A 19053-nucleotide genomic window follows, 5' to 3' on the forward strand; every position below is an offset into this window, starting at 1 on the left:
ATTCTCCCACGAATATTAGAATGTTTTAGGAGCGGAGCTACTGGCTTTATCATGATCTTCTGTTGGTTCATCCTTATACAACAAACGAAGTCCACACTCCTCCAATTCTTCTGAAAATGATAATATAATGTGCCCATAGTCATTTGGTGTTCTTCCATTTGCCTTAGCTAGATCCCACAATCCAAAAAAGGGTATCACGAAAAAAATTAATAGTAGAGATTGAAGATTTTTTTGAATGATTGGATAAGGCAAGTTTCTGGTTCATCGACGACATCCCATCATCACATAAAGGAATTAACTGAGCTGTGTTGTCAATTAATTTGCCAGAGTAACATACAGCAAATCCCAAGAAGTTGTCAGACACATACCAATTCTCAAGCAAATTGACTGATACCATTGTACCAGTTCCCCGACTGCGGAACCAACTTGGGATGCTATAACACCAACTGGTAAAGACTCTATGTGACAAGGAATCTGAAGCAGAGATGTCATGTTGCAATGATGATATATTCTGAAACAACAAATTACAGATCCAATCACTCCTACAATCTACATCTATTTTATCTAATTGCTCTGGAAATTCGGGCAGCTGTCTCAGCCAATAGCAATCTTTTAAGTCCAAAGATCGAAGAGAACTAAGTTGGGCTATGCTTCGAGGCAAATGCTCAAACTTATTTGCGCTAAAATCCAACTCCTTCAAAGAGTATAAGCATCCAATGTCATCTGGAAGTCCTCCATCTATTATAATGCATTCACTGAAATCCAGAATTTCCAATGAGCGTAAACCTTCATTCACCTGAGGGAACACAAAGTGCAATTCTGAACTTTGAGATGCAAAACTCAAGAATTTAAGCTTGTTCAAGCGAACAATGGAAGATGGAGGTTGAGAAATTAGAGTAGCTCTAGCCTTAAGTTTCTCCAAGTTCTCTAAATCACCTATCTCTTCTGGCAAGCTTTCAAGTTTGAAGCAGTACGACACATTTAGCTTTACCAAACCTCTAAACATGCCAATGCTGTTTGGAAGAGCTACAAGGTTTTTCATGCCACACAAAATTAGCTTCGTAAGAGGAGCTTGGTGCAGAATAATAGATGATGGTAATTCCCGTATCCCCAACCATGTCTTGTGAATCTCTAACTCCGGCTTCATTCTTCCGAGGATTTCTGGAAATTTCTCTAAGCTAGAGCAATCACTTACATTCAGAAATTCAAGAGATTCCAGTTTAACAGATGGCGACCTCTTAAGTCTTTCACAACTACACAAATTTAACTCAATGAGTTTTCCGCAATACTCCAGGGAATCGTCCACCTCTTCAAGATTTATACAAGTTGACAGATTCAAAATCTCCAAGTTTGGCATCCCCGGGAAACCTGGTGACTCTTTGAGCCTCTTGCAATATGATAGGGTCAAGGATCGAAGAGCACCAAGTTGACATACGCTTCGAGGCAAATTGTAACGCCCCGCATTTTCTAGCTAGAAATTGAACCGTCGTCCCTATGTGTGTAAGCTCTAATTCCATGGTTTATATTTAGATTCATGTGTCATGACCTTTCACCTTGTATATGAAGTGATCATGAGGTGAAAAATGTTCATAGAAATGATCTAGAGTGTTATGAACCAATTGCCCCATATTGAAAAAAAAAGAAAGGCTAAAGGGATTATAAGCTAGATGGGTTTTCCATCTATTAGACTAGTTTTTTGGGTTGGGCTCTACCGTTTGGTTTATAACATTCCGTGACTCAGAGTGGTGGCCTGTATGTCAGTAGTGGTGGCTTGGACCCAAGAGGGGTGCCAGCCGTGACCAACTGGGCATAGCCGTGACCAACAAAGATTGATCCACGCATGGAGCCATGACTCGGAGTGGTGGCCTGAACCTAAGAGGGGTGCCATCCGTGACCAACTAGGATCAGCCGTGACCAACAAAGTCGTTAGTTCTCAAGTAGAGGCAATTGTTATGAACCAATTGTCCCACATTGAAAAAAAAAGAGAAATGCTAAGGGGATTATAATCCAGATGGGTTCTCCCACCTATTAGACTAGTCTTTTGGGTTGGTCTCTCCCGTTTGATTTATAACATTGATACTTTCATTGAGAGTCCCATGCGTTGGGTCGTGACTCGGAGTGGTGGCCTGGACCCAAGAGGGGTGCCAGCCATGACCAACTGGGCATAGCCATGACCAATGAGGATCGATCCATGTGTGGGGAGCCACACGCTGGGCCATGACTCGTAGTGGTGGCCTGTGTGCCAGTAGTAGTGGTCTGTACCTAAGAGGGGTGCCAGCCCTGACCAACTGAACATAGCCGTGACCAATGAGGATCGATCCACGCGTGGAGCCACGACTCAGAGTGGTGGCCTGTGTGCTAGGAGTAGTGGCCTGGACCCAAGAGGGGTGCTAACCATGACCAACTGGGCTCATCCGTGACCAACGAGGTCGTTGGTTCTCAAGCGGAGGTGATTGTTATGAACCAGTTATCCCACATTGGAAAAATAGAGAAATACTAAGAGAATATAAGCCAAATGAGTTCTCCCACCTATTAGACTGGTATTTTGGGTTAGGATCTCCCGTTTGATTTATAACATTGGTGCTCTTGTTGAGAGTCCCACACATTGGGTTGTGACTCGAAGTGGTGGCCTGCGCGCCAAGAGTGATGGCCTCGACCTAAGAGGGGTGCCAGCTGTGACCAACTGCGCATAGCTATGACCAACGAAGATCAATCCACGTATGCAGATACACGTGTTGGGCTGTGACTCAGAGTGGTGGCATGTGTGCAAGTAGTGGTGGCTTGGACCCAAGAGGGGTGCCAGCCGTGACCAACTGGGCATAGCCATGACTAAGGAGGATCGATCCACGCGTGGAGCCATGACTCGGAGTGGTGACTTGTGCTCCAGGAGTGGTGGCTTGGACCTAAGAGGGGTGCCAGCTATGACTAACTGGGCTCAACCATGACTAACGAGGTCGTTGGTTCTCAAGTGGAGGCGATTGTTATGAACCAATTGTCCCACATTGAAAAAAAAATGCTAAGCAGATTATAAGCCAGATGGTTTCTCCTACCTATTATACTAGTCTTTTCGGTTGGACTCTCCCATTTGGTTTATAACATAGAACAATGTTAAGCTAAGAACCTCTCCTTCATCCAAAATTGGATATTTTATTCTATAAGGGTCTACTTTGAACGTGTATAACTTTTAATACACATAGAATTTTATAGCTCAAGACCCACCAAATTGTATATAATTGAATTAGCTTTTTAACGATACCAATTTTTCTAAAATTCGATAACCGAGTAAAAAGTTATAGCATTTTCCGTGTGAGGTAGTAAGCCGACTCAATCTTGACACGTTATTTCAGTTTCTAATGGATTTAGGGGAATTTTGGTCATATCCCCTCACCCAAAATTCATCTATAACATACAATTTCAGCCCCAAGAAGCATAAATTGCCCCTTTTATTCAATCTTTCTCTCAAAAGTACCAAGAACAAGATTCAAGTTTACTTCTCTTCCACAGATCAAGAATTCACCCTCCTAAGGGAAGATCTTCAAGGAAAGAGTCAAGATCCAGGTTTTGTCTTTCAAACTAAATAACATAAGGTATGTGGGGTTTTCTTAAAACTACATGGGCATAAGAAAATTATTTCAATACCATTTAAACATTGTGAGATCATGAATTTGTGAAGGGTTTTGGAATTATGTATACAATCTTGCATTATGAATTCTTTAATGATATTATTATTTTGGTCTTGAGGCCTTCCCCCAAATTTATTTGTACTTATATATATGTATGTATGAAATTGGGTTTGAATATTTAATTGAGAGAACGAACATATAGAATCCCTCTCTTGCAATGATTTCCTATTTTTTTCATATGATATGGATTATTTTGAATGCAATTTTAAGAAGCATGATACAACTGTCTTGATTTTTGTTTATGACTTGGTTATGGATTTGAATTGAAAAGAGAGGGTTTTACATGTTGATAAATGTTGAAAATATATAATGAAAAAATTGTATGTTTGTCAAAAATACATGACCACCACATGTTTATTGAAATGTTGAAAATAGAGATTCTTTATATAATTTGACAAATGTTTTGAAGTATGAATCTCCTTGAAATGTTTGAAGTATGGTGGTCCAAACTTTATGTTTTGAAAGAAGATACTGTAACATGATAGCTTATTGCTCAGAAATAAGACTTGCAAGTCATGGTATGACGATACCAAATCAGATAGGTCATGGTAAAAGTCAAAATAGAATACAGATTTCATTTCAGATTTCAGATTTTGAATTTAGAAAGATGCATGTTTAGAACAGGATAAAAATGGGCACTAAGAGAATTAGTTGGTTACCCAAAGTAGGCATGGTTCACTCAATTCATTGCCCGAAATCATGTTTTGCCAATATGGGTATATTATTATATACTGGCCTAGTACCCTGTGGCGTATCAGAATCAAAATCAGAAACGCTAACTCTTGCGGCAAACTCGGGTTGGGGGCTTGGCCCCCGATTCAAGGGAGGATCCCATATAGCCCGTGGGATACTTTTAGAAATATAGGGTGTACCACCTAGTTCAGAAGTAATATAAAGAATGGAATTGCATTGACAAGATTGTTTTAAGATCTTTTGAGATTTGCCCATGTATTTTAAATTACTTCATGTACATTGTTTTATGACTTGCTCTCACCTATGTTTTATATATATAAATTCATTATTTTTGATTGCTCTGCATACCAGTACTTTTGTATTGTCCCCCTATACTTCAGGGTCTGAAGCTCAGTCCAGGGGTCCCGCTAAACCATAGAAGTATCAGACAACAGTGCGCAGTTGGTGAGCCTTCTTTCTTTTAGAAGGCCTGTTCTAGAGCATTGTTATTACATTTTGTTTTGGGTTCGACTGGGGGCCTTGTCCCAGTTTTTTTTAGACTTATGATGGATCTTGTAATGTTAGAGATTTCACAGAGGGTGTCACATGTCTAGAATATTCAGAACTTCTTTTTAAATTATTCAGGCATATGAGTCTGACCATCGTATTGTCTTGTATTGTTTTTCGTAAATTTTATTTTACTATATGAATATTGTGCATGATTACCAGATTTAGAAGAGCGCCCAGGCTTTCATGGTTCGGGATGCTTGTTACGGCTAGGGCACCGGCTCGGGTCGTGACATAAATGCTCAAAATTATTTTCGCTCAGATTCAATTCTTTCAAAGAGGATAAGCACCCAATGCCTTCTGGAAGTCGTCCATCTATTATATTGCAGTTACTGAGATCCAGAGTTTTCAATGAGTGTAACCCTTTATTCACTCGAGGAAACACAAAGTGCAATCATGACTTTTGATATGCAAAAGACAAGAAATTGAGCTTGTTCGAGAGAAAGATGGAAGACGGAGGTCGTGAGATTAGAGTTTCTGAGGCCTGAAGCTCCTCCAAGTTTTTTAAATCACCTATCTCTTCTGGCAAGATTTCAAGTTTTGAGCAGGACACTTTTATCTTCACCAAATGGCTTGGAAGTTGGTCCAAGTCCAAACCTTTCAACGTGTCAATACTGGTTGGAAGAGCTATAAGGTTCGTCATATACCTAAACTGTTGCTTTATGGGCTGAATGATAGATAATGATAGTTCCCTTATCCCAGAGGGTTTCACCTTAATCTCTAAATCCGTCTTTATTCTTCCAATTATTTCTGGAAATTTCTCTAAACTAGAGCAATTTTGTAGATTCAGAGATTCAAGATATTCCACATTGACATATGGAAACCTCTTAAAGTATACATAGGAATACAATTTTAACTTAATGAGTTTTCTGCAATATCCCATGGAATGGTGAACCTCTTCAAGACTTGTACATTCCATCAGATTCAAATATTCTAGATTTGGCATCCCCGTGAAATCTGGTGTTCGTATCAGATAATGAGCGAAGCTGAGATTTAGCTTCCGCAGAGATGGCAAATGCTGCTATTCAGAACACATAAAAAATGAGAATTTGTTTACCCCTTTACACGAAAACTTAGTAATCAACATTAAGATTATGTTTTATGATAGTCAACACATTAATATTTTGAATGAAATTAGGTAATGCTTTTACTTTAATTTTATTTGGAAAGTACATGTTGAGAAGCTAAATAAAAATGTAATTATAAATAAAAAATGTCAAAAATGTCTCTAACGTATTAGAAATGCCTTAAAATGTCCTCTTTCCATCTTGAAAGGATTGGTTTGATCTTTTGTGGGGTCTAATCCATGTGGAGGAAATCTCATATACCAAATTACTTGGCAAGGAAGTAAACTTAGAGAGTAAGCAAACATTCGTGAAGGGATTATTTTGTATTTATTTTTCGTTTCTTATTTTGTACATAGTGGACAAGTTTTATTACTTGGTGCCCAGGTTTTGTCATCTATAAAAGGTTGGATATTATTTATTGTAAGATCGTCCCCCCAAAAAAATATTGTTAATCCACTATAAGAGTAGAGAGTCGAGATAGCAATTCTCTTAGGTGTAATTGAGATTCTCTCTTTTCTTTATTAATAATATAAAAGTAGAGAAGTTGTTCTCTAGTGGATGTAGGATTATTCGAATTCAAACCATGTTAAAGCTTGTGTTCTTTTTTTTTGTTCTTTATTTTACTTTTCCGCTAACAATTGGTATCAGAGATAAGATTTTTCTGAGTTTGCTCTGTGGTTGCAGCATAGTCTCAACTTTCACATCAGAAAAGAATTACTTTGGTGTTTTGTATTTCAAAATACTATCTGTAGTAGAAGAGGTACTATCCATAGTAGAAGAGAAAAACAAGTAACGATGAGTTCTATGAAGTTTGAAATTGATAGATTTAGTAGGCATAACAACTTTAATATCTAATGATTCAGATGATGGCTTTACTGCGGAGGGAAGGTTCAATCCATGCAATTGATGAAAAGTACCCCGATGGTACATTAGATTCAGACAAAGAAAAGATTGAAGGTGATGCATTGAGTGTAATCCAACTATCCCTTGCACCCAACGTGCTCTGTGAAGTAAGTATAGGTACCGATGAGATGGCCAAGCAATAATGGGACAAGCTGCAAGAGTTTTACCAAGATTGATCAGTGACAACAAGGATGTTGTTACAATTACGATAGCTTCACACATTTAAGACATAGTCAGGTACTTTGTTGCAAGACCATCTAGATGCGTTCAACAAACTTGTCAAGGACTTATAGACTGTCGAATTTTAAAAAGAATGAGGAGATCATAACATGTGCTTTTTATTTACTTCAAAATATCATGATATAGAGAATTCAATGATGTATAGAAAGGAGCCTATCATTCTTGAGAAAGTGTGATAAGAATTTAACTCTAGTGATGTGCGGAGACGTTTTGAAGAAGACAAAGATGATGAAGCCAGCATGCTCTTTGTGCAAGGCCGTACTAGCCAACGGAAAAGGAGAAAATCAAAGCATAGAACAAAGTCTCATATGAATAAAAAGACTGCAGTGTGTTGGAGCTTCCACAAGAAGAGGCACTTTGGATGAGATTACACATCATCAACGTCCAAAGAAAAAACAAGTGCATTCATTATTAAACAGGTACATGATTTTGATAATGAATATGTACTTACAATGTCATGCAATAATGGATCCTATGCCAACAAATGGATGCTAGACTTTGGTTGTACTCTGCATATAACATTTCAAAGAGATTTGTTCAATAGTTACGAGAAAAGTAGAGGAACCATAGTAATGGACAAAAATGCAATTTGTAAAGTAGTTGGTATTGGTTTAGTTCGGGTTCGCTGCCATGATAAAATTGTGAGGACTATTATAAAAGTCTATCATGTTCCTGATCTAAAGAAAACATTGATCTCCCTAGATACTTTGGATAAATAAGGCTACAAGAATATGAGTAAAGGAGGAACTATGAAGGTGACTAATGGTTCTTTAGTCATGCTGAAGGCCAAGTTGTATGATGAACTTTATATACTTATAGGAAGAACCATTATTGGCTCTATTAAAGCATCTATCGTGTAGCTATCAAATGATGACAAGGCAAGATTATGGCAAATGAGACTGGGTTATATATGAATATAAAAATAGTAGATGCGGGGTAACCAAAATCTTTTGAATGGTGAGAAGATCAGCACAATTGAATTTTGTGAGCCCTGCATCATAGGGAAGTAGAAGAAGGTCAGCTTTAGTACTGGTAAGCACAAGATGGGAGGGGTGCTAGACTACATCTATTTAGATTTATAGGGTCCTTTTAAAGTTTCATCAAAGGGTAAAAAGAGGTACCTTCTCACATTCATTTATGATTTTTCATGAAAGGCATTTCTTAAAGACAAAAAATAATGCTTTTGAAGAATTTAAGGAGCGGAAGATATTTTTTGAGAATCAAAGAGAGCAAAAAATAAAGTATTTTTGCACAAACAATGGCTTGGAGTTTTGTAGTGAGAGTTCAATGATTTTTACAATGTGTAACACCCCATATTTTAGGCTAGAGTTTCATCCATCGCTCCTACGTATATAGAACCAAACCCAAGGGTTTATACTTATAAATAAGGTTTAATAATGATTTCTTAGGGTGATAACATCTTCGAAGATTGAGTCTTAAGTATCACCTAGCTCAAAGCTGAGTTGAGCACTTTCCTATTTATTGAATTTAGGTATATGATTTTTCTTGGGTCAACTACCAATTACCATTACTCCTAGAATATAATGAGTTATGTGTCCCATTATATATTATACTAAAGTTCTTTGAGTACTCTTTCCAACGCAACTAACCGTTTGTCAATCCGAGTTATGAGTCAAAAGTTATGAGTGTTTTAGTGAGACACTGTCTCAGGTTCGCTTTGGAATTGTTCCGAAAACCCTGAGGTTTTCTTTGGCCTTGAACCACAAACCCTGTGGTTTGCTTTGGCCTTGTGCCACCAAGACTTTCCCAAGCGTCAAAAAGTATTTCATTTTGAGTTATTTTAAGGGCAAAGGGATCTTTTCACATCTCCAAACCATTCCTAATACTTTTTGCAAGAATAAAGGATCCTAAAAACATTATATCACCTTTGTAAATCCTTAAATATCATTCCACAAGAAAGAGAGGAGAAACTACCCAGGGTTTGACAATTTTAATCTCCAAGGACCAATTTCTCTGCGTTCTCTTTGATTTTTCTCTGTCAAAAGGTATGGGGGACTATCCTAACTCTCATGGGTGTAAGTTTAATATTCTTAATAACTTTTAAACATGTATATTTATGTATATGCAATGGGTTTGGGAAATCATTTGAAGAGTATGCATCATGAGCCTGTATTTGATGAAATTATAAAATTAATAGGGGGTGTTTCCATGAACTTGAATTGTGGTAAGGTGTACATATGTTATGAGTTTTGAAAAGTGATTTTAAGAGCATGATTTATGAAATCTCCCTAGCATGATGAAATTTATTATCTTAACGTGTTATAAATTGTGAAATGGGTTTGAGAGCATGAATTATAAGTCTCTTTTTTATCATGAGATTTACGTATAACTAATGTTGTGGGATGCTTTATGAATGATTATATTTCTAGAGTTATAAATGCCTCTTATCAATTATACTTTGTTGTTTCTTATGTTTCCAAAGAGGCGATTCTTAATATAAAGGCTCTTGTTTCTTAATGAAGAATTGTATGTGTTTTTATGTAAGAATTGCCCCCCATATGTTAAAGTCTTAAAAAGAGAGTTATTTGTATAAGTTTCATATGATATTTAATATAATAAATCTATCATATTAAGTTTAAATCTTTTGGGTGGTAATGAACATGCTTTTGAATAAGAAGAACTATGGATACGATATGGTATGATTGAATGACTTGGAAATCTGGGTATGACAATATCCTGTTATGATATGCCCTTAATAGAATTAGAAATGGACTTTTATAAGCATGAAGCATTATGTTCAAGGACTAAAAATAGGCCTAAAGAGAGTTAGATGGTTATCCGAAGAAAGCACGAGTTCAAAGAACTCTTAGCTGAAATAGTATTTTGCCAATGCAGGTGTTATAAAATGGTATGTTAGTAAGGAGGCATACTTTCTGATAATATAGTGTGTCAGTAAGGAGAAACATTCTTTTATGACATGGTATATAGGAATGCTCCATCTTATTACGTACTCCAATCCTTGCAGAAAACTTGGATTGGGGGTTTGGCCGCTGAGTTAAGGAAGGATCTCATATAGCCCATGGGATTATAGACATATAGGGTGTATTGTCTATATCAGAAGTAAAACAAAGAGTGTTGTCTACGTTTTCACATGAGTGGTTTGAAACTTTTAAATTTTGCCTATATTTTTTTCTTATATATATATATATATATATATTATGCTAAATTATTTTTACAATGCTCTCAATTATGTTACATGAAATATATGTTATTTTTGGGTCGTTCTATATACCAATACTCTTTAAGTATTGACCCCCCCATATTATGGGTTCTGAGGTATAGTTCCATGGTCCATCACGTGGTAGAACATTTGGGATATGACAGAGTTGGTGAGCCATCCATCTTTCAAAAGATACGTATTTATATATTGATTTCTTTTTATCTATGGTCTAGCTAGGGGCCTTCAACTGACTTAGATAATTAGCAATCAGTAGAGGCTTCGTAGACGAGCTGTTGAGTATTGTCTTATCACAACTTCATTGACACACTTTGGTTTATAAGTTTCTATTGACTATTACTATATCTTCCGTACTTTAATTTATGTATGAATTATGCTTATGATAGTATGCTAAGGGGTCTCTCGGGCCTTCGTGGTTCAGGATACCCATCGCGGCCAGTGCCTCAGTTTGAGTCATGACTAGTTTGGTATTAGGACATGGTTCTTGGTCCCAAGGTATCTATGAAACCTTTTCTAGTAGAGTCTTGCTTATGGGTGCGTTTTGCCTCACACTTATAATCAGGTGGCTACCGAGCATTTTGGAGATGTTTCCCATTCTTTCATACTTTAGATCACGCCATTGTATTCTCCATATAGAAGTTATCTAAATTTCTTCCTTACTCTAGTTTTATTAGCTATTCCTCATTGTCGAGGCGATACAAGTTCAAGAGTTTAGATCCCTAATTATATGGTCCTTTCTAACTGAGTTATCCATAAAGTTATGAAATAGCACAAGGACTTGAGAGGAGTCCGTTAGTGCTTAAGGTGTGTGTTGATTCAAGTGTATACCACTATCTATGTTCATCATGCATTTGAGCCTGAGGTATGAAGTGTATTCAATCACTTTCAGAATCCTTATTGCAGATGTCATGCTTAAGGGTATAGATATGTAACAGAATATTGGAACAGAATTTCCACTCGAGTAGTTGTATATATTAAGGTGCTATAACCTATTAGTAGTAAGATGGTCCCAAATTTAGTGATATGAAGTCATAATTTAGGAGTCAGGCTGAGGGTAACTTTTGTATAATGAAGTTAGTTTTAGTTGTATAACTCTTAACTGAGGGGTGGTTTGCCCTTTTATCGTGATTAACTAATGTTATAGCAATATTTGTAGATTGTATGATGGTGTGCGGAGGAAGTGATTGGCTATGATTGTTATTTATTTAAAATAGGAGAGGAGTTCAGAGTGGAAGTTATGGTGGTTGTAGTCTTGTTGAAATCATTTATAGTTGGTAAATGAAAAGGGGTAGATTAGTCAATAAGTTATGGGTAGAGACTCATCGGTGTTTATGGAATTTGAAGGTAGTGGGAATGTATCTATGGGTAAATAAATATGATGTGATAAAGTAGAATATGCTAATAAGATCGTAATGGATTATATTATAAGATTAAGATCAACTATCCTTATTATGTGACCTTACCCCTTTTATTTTCTTTTCTCTAGTAGTTATAAACTAGTACTGCATGTGAGAAGGTATGTGGTAGATTCTAAGGTGTGGAAGTATTGTTGTGGTAAGAATGAACTTATGGGTCGTAGTTAGGTAAAATGAGGAATTTGAGTTGATTTACCCATTTAATGGACTAGTAGAATATGTGGCGTGCTTCACTGATGGTACATGATTTGTGCTATTTAATAGACTTGAACTTTAGAAGTAGATTATGGTGGTAAGACTAGTAGCTTAAGGTTAATGATTCATGTTTTGTGGTAGTAAGTTAGTAGGATTTATTTGATGTGTGCAATAGCATAGGTTGGCAACTTGTGAAAAAATGAGTGGATAATTATGATATATATACACATGAGGACTAGCGTTAAAACTATGAATTGTGGATGAGTCATTAAGTGGATAAGAGTGTCAGGTATACAAGAATAAGTTGAACCCCAGATAACATGTTGTTACATAAGGTGTTATAGATATAAGTGTCATATGTACCTAGTCCTTGTTCTTGAATTTTGTAGTATGAGGAAGTCTAGGAAGTTTTTATATGATATTCTTTAGAGCAGAATTGAGGAAATATATATAGGCAATGTGACCCTTTGGTAGTTCTACAAATTTTGTTAAGTTGTGAGTTATGCAATTAGAGGTTTAATGCGAGTATGTTAAGTAATGGAGAATGGATTTTTATGTGATAAGGAGTGTGGGTGTTTATGCTCATGAGAGTGTGAGTTGTAGGGTGATAGCTATAGAGGCTAGTGAAAGCTAAGAGTAGTGCCCTTAGGAGGATGTCATAACAATAAGCTATTACTTTTCATATAATCATATATTAGTGTGAGCCTAGAATTAATGTGTATAGTGATACTCCCACCCTTTTGGGTTAAGAGTTGTGGATATAGATTTGATGAGAGGTTATGTCCTTAAGTCTAGGATTGTGACTTTGATCTAAGAGGGAGATGATGAGTTAAGGTATTTCCTGAATCTTCTCACGGTGGAAAGTTTTAGGAAAGAGTCATGATAAATCTATTCATGTTCAAGCAAACTCCTCCTACTTCAGTTTAAGAGGTCATTCTATCAATTTCTTATGTATTCAAGTCATGCGTATGACTAAGGTTCGAGTTTTCTATGCAACCTGTGTCTATGTTCCGACCTCAAAACTAGAAGCAATGATGTCTCAATAATCTAATTTTCAAGTATCCAAGCTCTATGTTATGATGCTCATGATTCATACATCCATGTCTCACATCGTGCTTGATTCTATGAAAAATATGCCTTTTATATACTACCGATTCATTTTATATGGGGTCTAGCCAAAGTGATAAGGTTTATGCAAACTCATGTCCATTTTCAGTTCTTAAATGAGGAGCAATAACTTCAAGTAGCAATTCTTGTCTGAATCATTGACTACATGAATTCCGACTTTATGCTAACTTATGATATATACGTCTATGTTTCTCAAAGTGCCCAGTCTTGGGAACTTATGTTATGCTTGTTTATCACTACCATCGATAAACCCAACTTCATAGCCACATATCAACCCTAGTCGTTAGCTACCATATTACTAAGAAAGTCTCTTTAACTAATGTATTTAGAATTCTAAGCATCAAGTACTATAGTCACCTAATAGACAACTAGTTACCACATAGCTTATACCATAATTAGGAAGAATAGTCATAAGATTGCATTCATCTAGATCACATCAATAACCGATATAATAATCATGAATATATCGAATCTATGTATGCCATCAGCAGTATTTAATCAGTGAAATCATAAGCGTCATACCACACCTTCCTCCGTCCCATACCGAAGAGATGTGTATACGTACAAACACAGATGTATATGTATTCATGAACTGTAGCCGCATCCTCAACATGGATAAACACTTCTCTAATGTCTAATTGGTATCATCTATCGACCCCCAGTCCAATAATATGTCCGAAATAATCACAATATCATCATCATGGCCTTTGGTCCATATACATATCTGAAACTCATCTCTATAATCATATTTATAAGTCATAGCATATATTTAATTATCTCATATCTAGGAGGCATCTCGCATATATGAGGTATAATATCAATAAGCATATAATCATCTCTCATATAAGAGGCATAATATCAATAAGCATGACGCAACTATAAGTCATTTCATATATAAAGGTCATTCACCATGATAGTGAGGAATATCACCTCTCTAGACCAACTATCATATCTAAACAGAGGTAGCATCTCTATAGGCCCAACATCGCATCTAAGAGGAAAATCATCACTAAGGACCCAACGTCATGTCTAAGAGGAACAATATCTCTATGGGCCAAAAATATCAAGTCTAAGAGGAAATGGCATCTTTATGGGCCAAGTATCAAGTCTAAGAGGAAATAACATCTCTATGGTCCAAGTATCAAGTCTAAGAGGATATAACATCTCTATGGTCCCATTTTATTGTAACGCCCCGAAGTTTTTCCTAGCTAAATTCTTATCCCTAAAGTATCAAGTATTGGCTTCTAGAATGATTTATACTTATTTCCCTATGGAATTTCTTATATTTCAACTTTTCATTACATAGATAATCGAATAAGTTTTCTGTCGACATAAGATTTGTCCAAAACGAACCCTCGGTGAAGGAGTTGCGCTTAATTTAAGTCCTAGTCGTAACACACCGTCATTTCTATCCTTGGCGCATAACGGAGAGGGTGTCAATGATGATGGTCAATTTCAAGTGAGACTCCGCGATGGTGGCGCATCACGAAGTGGGCAAAATTCCCATTCGTCACTTTCTAGTGAGCCACCGCGATAGTGGCACGTCGCGGTGACCCATAAGATCAAGTTCCCAATTTAGATTTTTTCTATTTCATTCAGAAGTTAACAAGGGTAGTTTAGACTTTTTCCCGGTCTCTTAAATTGTCCAAACAGGAGATTAAGACATCTACAAGCATAATATACGACATTCTCAAGATTTCCCTCAAAACAAAAACCCTAGTTCATATACTTCTCCTCCAAGAAACTCAAGATTCAACCATGGATTTTCAAAATTGATCGGAGTTTTGGAATTCCCAAATGGTAGGCTTCAAGGATCAGCTATTATTCTTCATAATCGAGGTACGCAAGGCTTTTCAAAAATCTCATGGGTATAGAAATCATGATTTTAAGAAAGGGGTTTTTGAATTTATGAATACATTCATGTTTTAGAAGCTTCAATAGTATTGTTTTGGTCTTTAGGCCTTCCTCCAAATAAATTTGAATTGTATATATGTACGTATACATTGAAAATTGTGAATTGTGAATCGAGAGCATGAAATATACAATCTCCCTCTCCCATTACTTTATTATTTGATTTATAAGTTATGAATCCTTACATTTTATGGTTTACAGAATGATTCAAGATACTATTTGTCTTATGTGAAATTCATGATGATTAAGAATGGGAGAGAGGAATACTTTAATGATTTTAAATGTTGAGATTGATAAACAAAGAAACTTCAGGAATGTTTTTGAGAAGTTGGCCACTACTTATTGATATTATTGAATGAATGGAAAGCCTTTGCATGATTTTTGACTTATGATTTGAGATATGACTCTTCTTACACTATATGCATGATCAAGTGGCTTGAACATTGTTTTAGAATGAAATAATCATATATGGCTCAGAATAATGACTTGCAAGTCTTGGTATGACGATACGAACTCAGACAATGCCATAACAGACACAGACTAATACAAAAATCAGACTTTTATGTTTTAGAATTGCAGAATGATACATGTTCAGAAAAGGCTAAAATTGGGCATAAAGAGATGTTAGGTGATTCTCTAAAGAGAGGACGAGTTCAGGTAACTCATTTCCCAAAATCGTGATTTACCAATCCAGGTATATTATATTAAGCTGGCCTAGTGCCGTGTGGCGTATCAGAATCAGAGACTCCAACCCTTGCGGCATACTTGGGTTGGGGGCTTCCCCTCCGAATCAATGGTTGACAAGGGGAGGTCCCATTATGTCCTAAAATTTTTGGTACATAAAAGGGTGTAATCCATTAAGCCCAAGGGATTTGTTAGGCATAAAAGAGAAGACAATCCTTTTGACATTCTCAATGGCAGGGATGACTTACAGGAGATCATGGTTGATGGAATTGATGGACCCCAAGGAGGAGGGGTTAGACTGGATAACAATGTGCCCTAAGTTGTGTTCAGTGGTATAGAGGTCAACATAGTATCTAAAGATAATGTTGTCTATCTCCTTAGTATGATAGTGTGAAGTACCACTTTCATCAATGAGAAAGTTAATCCTATTCTTTCTCATCCTTTTGAGGGTGGAAGTATGGAAGAATCTTTTGTTAGAGTCCCCTTCCAGGAGCCAAGAGATCCTAGACTTGAGCTTCTAGAACTCAGTCTCTAGGTTGAGGATATTGTTGAACTCTTTTAGAAGAGTATTTTCAATTCCATGAATAAAAGTGCTTGTGGGGTAGTTAGGACTAACCTTGCAAACAAGTGATTCTTCTTATTGAAGATGTTACCAAATATGAGTTTGTTCCAGTCCCTGGCCTTCTTATGAAAGTCTAAGGTGGCCATGGTAATGCAAGTACAGTTAAGAAAGGAATCTTTGATCAGGTTGGGGAACTCTTGGTGGCTGAGCCACATAGATTCCACCCTGAGGGGCTTAATCTAATTGGTAGGAAGGAGCCAATAGTCAGGAAGAGGGGGAATGGTCATAGTGAGTTCTAGGGAGATGAGTGACAGAGGGCTCAGGATAAAGGTGAATCCAAATGTCATTATCAAGTCATCTATCTAGTCTTTCAAGTATTAGACCTTGTCTATTTCTATATCTCATGTTAGACCAGGTGTATTTGCTTCCCTTGAATCCTAGATCAATAAGGTTCCAGTAATTAATACAATTCATAAAGAGGTTGGTTCTATTCTTATTGATCCTGGAGCCTCTGAATTTTTTAGGGGCCTTAAGGATCTCATTAAAATCCTCCCTACCAATCAGCTCTTCCCCTCAGGGGAGATGTCATTGTCAGAGAAAGAAGCAAGCTAGTTCCAAAGGTCTGCCCTAGAGTGGAAGTCAGTACTAGCATAAATAATACTAATAAACTAAGAAGAAGGAGGGGAACTAACTTTGACCTTAGCATTAATAGCTTGGGTGGAGATGGAGATAGAGGTGATGGAGATGAAATCCTCCCTCTACATAATGACCATTCCCCCTGAATTGCATTAGCCTTAGACTAAATATGGTTATGGAACACAAATTCCTCACACAGGTCTAGGTAATCAATCATCTTGGATTCCAGTAGAGTAAGAATGCATAGTTTATGGATATTAACCAAGGATTTGCAGTGCTTCTTAAATTTAGCATTCTTTCGCCCCCTAACATTCCACACAATGAAGTTCTTCATCTTTGAGTGAAGGGGGTGTGGGGATTCTGCGGTAGTTACCTTTCCCTTCCCCTTTGGGTTGGTGGTGGATGTTAGAGTGGAGACTTTTTTTTTCCAAATTAGGGGAGCTAGCAAGACCTTGGGAGTCTCTTCTTATATAGGGTTTGTTGGATTTAGTCTTATACCTAGACTTGCTAACCCTAAGAAAATCAGGATGATCACTATCTCCTAGACTGGCTCTGTGAACTCTAACTCTAGAGGCTTTACCAGGTTGAGAATCTCTGTTCTTAGAACCTTGAGCTGAGATAGGAATTCCTCTATATCCCAGTTGCTTGCTCTTAGAGCTTCTAGAGAATTCAACCTTTCCACCCTCTCCAGAGTGAGGTGGGAGGAGGTTATGATCAATGGTAGAGGTAGAGCCTGGCTTGTTAAAGTTTGGTGATCCCTAGTGGGAGGTGCAAAAGTTGGCCCCAGAAAAAGTAGAGCTTGATTGTATGGTAGAAAGAAGGGAAGGTTCAGATAGAGCTGATTGATGATGTTGGCAAGTGACTCCATAGTCAACTCCTCCTCGAATGGTGAGTTGATTACTTGGAATAGGGTGGCCATCCAAACATTGGGCCCGTATGTCTGTATGCCCTGGTAAAGGCTCACCATGGCCAACTGAGCAAGATATTGGGGATCCTTAATGAGAATAGTGATTTGTCTCCCCTCTAATTCAATGTGTAGGGGGACAGTTTTGTAGGATAAATATATCTCCAACTAAGAAGTTGGTTGATGATCTAGGGATAATAGGGTTCTGGTAAAGATGATTTGGTTGGAGTTGGGGGAGTCCATGGTTGCCTTCTAGTGAAAGCTCAGTCATATTTTCCTCCGGATATATAGAGTGAGTAGAGTTGAGAGAGGGCAACTGAGAGGTTTTCCCATGGGATACACCACTAGTATTAAATGACATGTCCACGCCCTGGACATTTCCAATCACATCACTTCAGAAAGAGGAAGAGTTTCCTGGAGTCATTGGTGTAGGCTCATCATTGCCTAAATCCAGGTGGCTCTAGGGGGTTCCACAATGGGAGGCTTCTTTCCTTTTAATTCCCAATTTCCAAGAAGGGGAAATATTTTTAGAAAAAAAGGGATTTGGAGGAGTGGGGTCGGGTAACTTAGGGCCCAATTGGTTCTTAGCATGAGACCTAAGAGAAATGGTGGTATTGGGCCTCTTGGTTAATGGAGCTATTGTTTGGCCCCGTACAACAGACGATAATTGGTCCTGTTTATTTTTTGGACTAGTATTTAATCTTCTTGGGGCATTGTCGTTCATGGTCATGGACTTGGAGGATTCACCTTGGGTCGGTCCAGTGGGTGAGAGTCCAGACGAATGAGAGAAAAAGGTCTTTTCTGGAGTCGCCTCTGGCATACTAGGGTTAAGGAACTTACCTGACACCAAATCGAAGGTCTTAACCTTAACGATAGGTGTTTTTTAGAGGTTGGTTAATGGTTTCTTAGCATCGATTTCTTCTTTTTTGGTGAAGAAAATGATTTTCCAGTCTGGTGTGTCATTCTCCATCATCTTCTTCACCTCCAAAGTTGATTCCGTGGTCTATGACCCTGCTGCTTCAACATTGTTTTAGAATTAATTTATTCTTAGCCAGTAGAAGAAAATGGATGCCGTGTGACCTAGACGGCCACAATTCTTACAAAAAAAGCCCTCTTACTCATAGAAGAGAGGTTCCGTTTGGTGGTTAATAGATATAAAGGCTGCTACTGGTGTGTCCGAGAGAATCTGGAACAGATCCTAGCATATCTTCCCCTTAGGGAAGTAGAGGTGCAAGCCTCTGCTTTCAACAATTGCCCTATTTTCCTGTCGATCCTTTGAAGGATGGA

General features: G+C 37.5%; 1 pseudogene; it reads right to left on the reverse strand.

Moving 5' to 3' along the window:
* LOC124895410 overlaps window positions 1-6009 on the reverse strand; it is a 30906-nt pseudogene extending 24897 nt beyond the window's left edge.
* Window positions 6010-19053: the final 13044 nt, after the last annotated feature.

The sequence above is a fragment of the Capsicum annuum genome, unplaced genomic scaffold, assembly GCF_002878395.1.
Source record: "Capsicum annuum cultivar UCD-10X-F1 unplaced genomic scaffold, UCD10Xv1.1 ctg81929, whole genome shotgun sequence".
NCBI classification, from domain to species: Eukaryota; Viridiplantae; Streptophyta; class Magnoliopsida; order Solanales; family Solanaceae; genus Capsicum; species Capsicum annuum.